Source organism: Heterocephalus glaber, unplaced genomic scaffold, assembly GCF_053883595.1.
Source record: "Heterocephalus glaber isolate CG9 unplaced genomic scaffold, H.glaber_assembly_v1.0 deba00000470, whole genome shotgun sequence".
NCBI classification, from domain to species: domain Eukaryota; kingdom Metazoa; phylum Chordata; class Mammalia; order Rodentia; family Bathyergidae; genus Heterocephalus; species Heterocephalus glaber.
The window spans coordinates 23,235,432-23,244,661 of NW_028258145.1; the positions used below are offsets into that span (position 1 = coordinate 23,235,432).

A 9,230-nucleotide genomic window follows, 5' to 3' on the forward strand; every position below is an offset into this window, starting at 1 on the left:
TTAATCATGTTCTCTAGGCAAAGTATAGGCCAGAACTTTTATCCTAACCTATTTTAGGCAACTCATTTTCTCAGGTGCAGAAAAAAGTCTCAGCATTGACATGGGAGCTTCTGTTATCTGCCGGGGAAGGGGCCTGTATCTGTCCTTGGGCCCATGTGCTGTGAGGACCAGACTCTTGCTGTTGGGCTCAGCCTTCTTTCTCCCACCCTGTCTTTCTATGCATAGGTTGTATGCCATGGGTCTTTTCCCTGTGTCTGCTGCTGCTGGCTTCTGCTGCCCCCTCACACCCTCCCACTCAAGCTGTGTTCCTGTAGTGTTTTTGCCTGCTGGTCCCCATCTGCTTTCCACTTTCTCCTCTTTGGAGAAACCTCATGATGTATGACTCCTGAGAGAAGTGCTCCTTTAGTTGGATTTCATCTTTCACCCCAGAACCACCATGTAAATCCCCTGAGAGCCTTGCACCAGTATTGCTGGAGGGACAGCTTCCTCCCTCTTCTTCAGGCTTGCCAGAATCTAACTAGAAGTTACTGTACTCCCAGGCTTCCTAATGCGAGTGCGGATTTTCAAAACAGGCAGTGGCAGGGCAGCTTCTCTGAGTGGCAAGAACAGGGCACAGAAAAGCTGATCAGCATGGTGTATGACCTGAGCCCTGCTGAGCCCTAAATGAGCCATTCATCCAATGTGACATCCAGAACAGTGGAATGGAGCCACTTGGGGAAGTGCTTATTTATTTAGGGAGGAGATGACACTGTGATTGCTGACTTCCCTCTAGTCATTCAAAAGGGAGTAGGAAAAGGGAAGGGCTAGCATCTGGACTGACTCTGTAAATTATGAAACCATAGCTCTATTTTCAAAGGTGATGGAAGAAAGCTTTCCAGGGTTTCAGAAAGGGGATATAAACTAGCGGCTTGACAGCTCTGCAAAACCCTGAAATGAAGCATAATGTTTTGTTTTTATGTGTGCTTATGCATTTTCCTGAGCCTATAATTGTAATTATGTTCTCAGTAGGTTCTGTGACTCAGAAAAAAAGTTAGGAACATTGCTTTAGAAAAGAATACAGGGCGTTCTGGGATCCTGAGTGCAAAGATAGCTTTATTTTTATTTCCTTTTCTTCATAGCCTACAAGTCCTAGCACACAGCCAGAGGCATAGAAAATATTCAAAAAGTACTTGTCAAGTGATTTTCAATTGCTACCATCCAAAAGGAAATGCAAAGGAAAAATCTGCAAGTTACACCTAGGAGTTCTGGCTGGCAATGCAAAAGGCTTAGGTTTTGGTCTAATCTTTCTAGTCATTTATTGTTGATTAACAACAGAAAACTTCACTTCTCTCACTTTGGATTATATGATCTCTAAAGTATTTTTCCGTTCTGAAAGTTGAGTAATTTGTTGCTATGGTTGGGTGTAGTTTGTCCCTGAAGGTTTCATGTGTTGGAAGCTTAGTCTCTACATGGTGATGTCCAGAGGTGATAGGACCTTCATAAGATATAGCCTTGTGGAAGAGTTGAGTTGCTCCTCTGGGAAAGTATTAGTGCAGTTCTTGTAGGATCTTGGTCAGTTCTAGTGAGTGAGTTGTCATAAAAAGTAAAAGCCCCCGCCCCCCCACCATGTGCTTCTTGTCTGAACTTGGATCTCACCCTCTCACACATATTCATGCTACTGTGATCCCATCAATCATGAGATTCTCACCAGAACTGACTGAGTAGATGCAGGTACCATGTCCTTGGACCTCCAGAATTGTGAGCTAAATAAACCTCTTTTCTTTATAAAACACCTAGGTTCAGGTATTTTGTAATGGAAATTGATTGATGCATCTGTTCTTTCTTAGAGCAGAGTTAGAATTATTTAAAAAATTACAGCAAACAAAACTAGAGAGCCTAATTGTTTCTGTGGACAAATTGAGCTTTTATAAGAATTATGAGAGGAATTAACAGATAGCTTTGTATTCTCTGATACTTGAGGTCAAAATCCCATCCTCTATTTCATGTCATATAAGGCATTTGCTCAATTGTTCACAAAGTTGAAAAATCCCTTCTGTGCTCAGAATTGGACTAAGCAGCAACAAAATACTTTAATGTTTTTCTCAAGTATGTTACAAACTTGTAGATAAAATGCAAACATGGAAAACAAAGAGAACAGAATCTCTAAACTACAAGGTAGCAATTATTGTCATAGCCCTGAGGACTGGAGTGATCCAAGAGGTGTCATGGAGGAGGTGAGATTTAAGCTGAGTCTTGAATGTCAGGTAGAGTTTAGATCAGTGATAAAGAGAAGACATTCCCAATGGAGGCAGATGGAAAGAATGCGAGCAAAGATGGAGACAGAGATAAATAGAGGGGCCTGTCTGACAAAAGCAGAGGTTGCTCTTGGGGAAATGTGAGATGTTGAATTTAGGTGAAACTTGAAGGCCTGAAAGGAAGTTGAGGGCCAGAAGCTGCTGTAGGCTGTTGAGCAGGTGTTCATTGAGGAGGTATGTGGACGTATTCAGGTGACTGGAGACACAGTGCTGCTGAAGTCATAGGTGTGTGCTTTGGAAAGATCAAGACACTACTGAAAGCCTTAGGAACAGAAACTTTCCTGAAGGTCCAGCAAACTCACACTGGGATTCCAACAGTAGCAGCAGCCATTGCTCATAACCCGGGAAAAATCAGTGTGTGTGCCGTTGAAGAACCATAAAGGGACAATGCTGTTCCTTGCAGACACCTGAAGTTTGGGTTGGAATTTTTCTCCCCAGAAATCAAAAATTTAAATAGGTTATAAAGACCCTGTGTTTCTATGCACTTATGAGACTGATGCTACTCTCCAGAGGAGTGGTCTACTGAGAGCCACCTCTGTTCTTCTTTTCCAATTCTTTTATTACCTGGTAAGGGAGAATATTGTGGCTGTGTTAGAGATTGGTCTGGGTGAATTAGCATCAGTCTCTGTGCCCTGACTTTAATAAATAGCATTAAATGTTGTCCCCCAGCTAAGCTGAAGGAAGAATCTGTCAGGAAAAAGATTATTTCTTAACTACAGTATTGTCTAGTCCTTATTAGAAGAAAACAACAGAACCTACACTTTTGCCTTTAGACCATTAGAGTCTTATCTAACATTCTTATACCCTGTGGCAATGGTAACTGGTTATAAAATCTTTATTGCTCTTGTTAAGAAAGTGTCGGTAGTGAATTTTTCCCAAGTCAGCTGTACCAAGTTAAGTCACTCAATAGAACCAAGATTGAATTGAATAGTATTTCATTCCCTGCAACTTCCATGTGAACAATCTTCCTATGTAACAAGACTATGATGTCTCTGACAAAAGTGATCTAAACTATCTTCCACTTTTAATTCAGAGAGGCTATCTATAGTGCTTTACTGGAAGAATCACTATCGTCTACAAGTCTATGGCATCTACTCCAGAGGAAATTATCATCAAACTTAAAACACACAACTTTTTGATAGTGTCCAGGGATGGAGTATCTAATTGCTGGGATGCTGGGAAGATATCTGGAAGAACAAGAGGGGATACTGTGGAAAGATTTATCCCAGAAGAGGAAGAAATTGTGTTTCAGAAATGGAATGGAACACTCTGAGAAGGAGAAAGGAATAGGAGAAAAATACGAGCAGACAAATGGGGGTGCCAGTTGCTCTAGCCAAAGGCCATAGCAAGATTTCTCAAAAATAAGTCTTTTGTTGAATGTAGAAAGTCTGTTGTCAGATCTACACTAATTCCTTCAATTGGTTTGAAACTGAGATCAGAGAATGATGGAGAATACCCACTCCATCAGTCTTCCATGTTTGCAGGTAGGTGGGGCACGTGGACACAATTTCATCTGTCCCAACAACATACTAAAAGAATAACAACATTATCCTTTACTGAGCATATACTCTGTGTACAGTATTGAGCTAAGTGATTTAGATGAATTATAACATTTATCTTCAACACAGCTTTATAAGGTAGTTAGAATTGTTTTCTCTAGTACGTAGAGAGAAACAAAAGTGCAGACCTTTCTCATCGGCAGATTGCAGATGATAATGGTAGTATCTATAGTAAATGGTTATAAGGATGAATTGAGATAATCCATGTAAATTGCTTAGTCCAGCACCTACTTCTTAGAAACAGTAATTGTCAGAGATACTCATTTTCACCTTTCCGCATAGCCCAGTTTTTAATTGCCATAGTCAATGCAAACCAGTCTCTCTGCACCTAAAACTCATCTCTTCCCTCTGTGGAAACAGTCTTTTCTTGTTTTAATTCATTAATTTTATTGGTACATTTTAAGTATACATATGCTGACATTCATTATTGGCAATTTGTAACGTTACATAATATATCTTAATTCTTATTTTTTCCACATTCCCCTGACCTCCCTTCAACCCTTTTACCCCTCCCTATTTTCAAAGACTTTGTTTCCATTTTTTCTTTTTCTCATATTTATTCCTTTTCCTTCTTTCCTTTCCCCTACCCCTTCCCCTTTGGACCTTTTCTTCCTATTTCACATTATCTATTATACATTTTGATCCTTATTTACACTTTCAGTTTCTCACACCAGAGAAACGATTGGGTATTTACACATGTATGTCCTGTTTATTTCACTTAAGAATATGCCCTCAATGTGCATCCATTTATCTATAAATGTCCCTAGTTTCTCATTATTCATGGGTGAGTAGTACTCCATTTTATAAAAAAAAAAAACCCACATTTTCTTTATCCAGTCTCCAGTTGATGGGCAGTTGGGCTGTTTCCAAGTTTTAGCTATTACAAACTGTGCCACTGTGAACATGGGTGCACATATATCACTGTGGTATGATTCTTTTAATTCTTTTGGGAAGATACCAAGCAGGGGAATAGCTGGGTAAAATGGGACCTCTAAACCTAGTTTTTTGAGGTATCTCCATATTGATTTCCACAGTGGTTGCACCAGTCTACACTCCCACTAACAGTGGAGAAGGGTTCCTTTTTCCCCACAACCCACGAGCATTTGTGATTGTTTGATTTCTTGATAGCAACCATTCATTCTGGGGTGAAGTGAAATAGCAGCATTGTTTTCATTTGCATCTCTTGAATGACCAGTGATGTTGAACATTTTTTCATATGAAAAAATAAACATATGGAAATAGTCTTTTAAGTGTTCCCTCTGCTTCCTTTTGTCCTCTCTAGTTGGCTTACAAGCCAGCAGTTAGCAAAAGAAATGTTTACTCTTTTACAAGGGTTCTGCAGTGATACAGTAGGCCTTGAATTGTCTTTCTTCCCACAACCCCTGTTAGCTTCCCACACTATTTTCTACTTCTCTACCCCTTGTTCACTTGGTTCCAGCCATGCTAACCTCCCCATTGTTCCTTGTTAAAAGGGAATTTGCCATTTTGGGGCCTTTCATTTCCAACTTCCTCTTCTGAGAATTCTTTCCCTTATTTGTACATTCTTTTCTCTCACCTCCTTTGGGCCTATCTTAGTCCATTCAAGCTGCCATTACAAAATGTCACAGGCTGGGTGGCTTCACAGAAATTTATTTTCTCACAGCTCTGGAGGCTAGAAGTCAAAGATAAATGTATTTGATGATTCAGTTTTTGGTGAAAGTCCTTTTTCTGGCTTTCAGTAAGCTGCCTTCCTGCTGTGTCCTCACATGGCTGGTGTCTTCACATGAATATGTGTGGAGAATGACAGAAAATATTTCTCTCTTTCTCTTCTTGTTGGGCACTCACCCCATTATAAAGGACCACCCTTCTGACCTAATCAAATCCTAATTACCTCCCAATGCTTCTACTTCAAGTACTATCATGTTGGGGATTAGAGAGTCAACATACAAACATTGGAAGTACATAAATATTTGGTCTATAACAAATTTATTTTGCTTAAATGAGTTATTGAGACCTTCCTAGACCACCCTATTATATTTTTTCCTTTTCTTTCTTCCTTCCTTCTTTCCTTTCTTTTTATTTCTTTTGTCTTTTTTTCTTCCTTTCTTCCATCTTTCCTTCATTTCTTGTTTATTTTTGGATGGACTCTTGCTATGTTGCCCAGGCTGACCTTGAACTCACAATCCTCCCACCTCACACTTCCTAGTAGATGGGATTACAGGCACGCACTTGAGTGCCAAGTTTGTGCCTATTTTAAATAGCACTTCCTGCTCACCCAATACTTCTCATCCTTCTGCTCACAGTCATTATATTTGATGTACTATATATTTTACATAGGTATGAAAGTTCCTGCTGCTTATCTCCCCTCCCTGCCACAGACTATATGCCAAGGTAAGAACATCCTTTTCTGTTCCAGCCACATCTTAATTTCTCACAGTGGAGTGACTGTGGGACTCGTTCTTGGTACAGAATATGTGCAGTTGGGGATTTTGTGGTGTTTTGTCTTTTCCTGTAATGCTGGGCAAGGAAAATGGCCCCACTGTGCTACAGGTGGGGCTGCAGTCAGCACTTCGATCCTGAGACCAATTCCGATGATGTTTGTACATACCATCCAAGTGTTCCGGTCTTTCATGATGCATTAACGGGTTGGTCTTCCTGTAAAAGAAGAACATATTTTTTCTGACTTCTTAAGTATTGTAGGCTATACGAAAGGTAGACATAATAGTGAGAAACTACCTGAGCCAGTCAAGTCAGAAGTCAAGACTACTGAGAAGAAAGAACTATCTGAATTGAAACCCAGGTTTCAGGAACAAATCATTCAAGCACCAAAACCAGTAGAAGCAATAAAAAGACCGAGCCCAGATGAATCAACGATGAGTTTGGAATTTAAAATATCTGCCTACCCAAAACAAGCACTTGATAAACTTAAACTGTCATCAGGAAATGAAGAAAATAATAAAGAAGAAGACAGTGATGAAATAAAGATTGGGACCTCATGGAAAAATGGAGGATGTTCAAAGATGTATCAGGGTCTACAGAGTCTAGAAGTCTGCATATACCATTCTGGAGTATCTATTTTCCACGAGGGGATGAAATATTGGAGTTGTTGCAGAAGAAAAACCTCTGATTTTAATACGTTTTTAGTCCAAGAGGGTTGTACAACCAGGAAACACATGTGGACTGAAAAGGATGCTGGGAAAAAAAGTTGTTCCATGTAGACATGACTGGCATCAGATTGGGAGTGAAGTCACCATTTCAGTGTATGCTAAAAATTCACTTCCTGATCTTAGTCGAGTAGAAGCAAATAGTACTTCATGAAATGTGCACATTGTATTTGAAAGAGAGAAATAATTTCATCAAAATGTGAAATTATGGGTTGTGATCGATGTAAAGCAAAGTTATGTAATTATGACTGCTACAAAGATTGAAATCACCAAGAGAAAAGCTGAGCCTATGCAGTGGGCAAGCCTTGAACTGCCTACAACCAAAAATCAGGAAAAACAAAAAGAAGATATTACAGATAGAGTAGAAGAAGAAAAAGCTATTGCCTATTTCAGAATTCTTAATGACATGTGGTGAAGATGTGGCTTGCTGCTGTAATTTTTTGTTGCTGTTTTTGTTTGTGAATTTGGCATTTCAGGGTCAACGTTGGGTTCTTAAAAGCCAAAGTCAGGTTATCGTTTTGTCTTCTGTCTTCTTTTGGAGTTCTGTAAGATTGACAATTCATTTTTCCTGTTAGAAAAATATTTCTGTCCTATACTTGAAGAAGCTGGAAAATAGCTCGTAAACATAATTGTAGGATTTCTCAGTACAATACAATGTTAGGCAGAAAAATAATGCAAGACTTTTTAAAGAACTTTTGTCCCACAATTAGTAAAGTATAAAATGTCAAATTTTAATCGGATATCTCATGGATTTTTGCTAACAATACTTGAAAGCCTTTAGGGATGATCTGCATTGTCTTCCTATATGGATAATTTTTCTAGGAGGATTAATTCTGAGATAAAAGGAAAAAGGGAATATGTGTTGACCCACAAATTAGAATTCTTTAACAATTTAATTTAAAAATTAAATCAATACCTATACTGCTTGCCAAGCATATGATTTAAAAATGCAAGAAGTAAAATTACAGAAGTATCAATCTAGCTAAAATTAACCATTTTATAGGACTAAACATTAATGTTAAAAATCTCTTTTCTGATTATTTGTATAATCTTATGACTAAATTATACTTGATTTACATACTGTCTAAGACCTTTTAATCTTTTAGTTACCTATAAAAAGAAATACATGTCTGGTTTACATGATGGATGAAAAACTGTAAAAATGTAAACATAAAGGTTTGTGGCAATACATTGGAGCATGGGAAAAGTAAATACATAAATTTTGCTTTATGACAACTATTACATGTTAAAATAGCTTAATTCTTTCAGAGTTTTGTTTTTAAAGCTTTCATGAAGAGCTCCATAATTTTAGTGGAACAGTATTGATTATAGTGCTTCATTTCTAGTAAATATAATTAACACAGAATTCAATTGTTTATGCCAACTGTACCTATTAACAGGGTATTTTTTAAATTGGTGCAGAGCTCCAAAAGAAGTTGTACATTAAGAACAGTTATGAAGTTTAGAACTCTGGCAGAACTTAATAAATTCAGGGATTAGTCATATTTATTAAAAGTAAACTAAAAGGGATTTATTTCCAAAACCCTTAGAGTAATAATATTCTTACAAAGACAAATGTGCTGAAGGACTATTTTAGTTAATATTTTGTATACATCATTCTACTATTGTCAGCAGATAACTATTAGACCTATTAGTTACATAATTGAAAAGTTTAGCTCTGTCACAATTATCAAGGCAGAAAAGTGGCAACTATACTTTGTTGACATTGAAATAACATGGCAAGAAATTTGACAGTAAAAAGTGTATGTAAGCCTCTAATACTGAAAGAGATATGTTTAAGATTTTTAGAGATTTTTCTTGTTGTAGAAACCCTGGTTAAGGGCCGGGGATTTAGTCCAGTGGCACAGTGCCTGCCTGAAAAGCCCAAGGTCCTGAGTTCAATCCCTGGTACCAGGAAAAAAAAAACAAACCCTAGTTAATTTAGAGACGTGGAGTTTTGTTTATCATTTGTAGAAAAAGGTTGATAATTAATTTGATTCACAGTAATTTTCATTATATCATTTTAATGTTTCCTTCTTCAGACTGCTTTCTCCTGAACATATCTTAATCTGTTATGGTTGAACTGCTATTTAAAGCAAATAAAATATTCTAACCTCAGATTTGGTTAAAAGTGCTATTTCTTTTGATATAGCTATATAGACCAGTTTCATTGGTGACAATTTTATTATTCCTAAAATCCTCTGAATGTGTTGCCCAGGTGAAAATTTAAATGA

General features: G+C 37.8%; 1 pseudogene; it reads left to right on the plus strand.

Moving 5' to 3' along the window:
- The first annotated feature begins 6,362 nt into the window (after positions 1-6,362).
- Positions 6,363-7,411, plus strand: LOC101702389 (cysteine and histidine-rich domain-containing protein 1 pseudogene; annotated as a pseudogene).
- Positions 7,412-9,230: the final 1,819 nt, after the last annotated feature.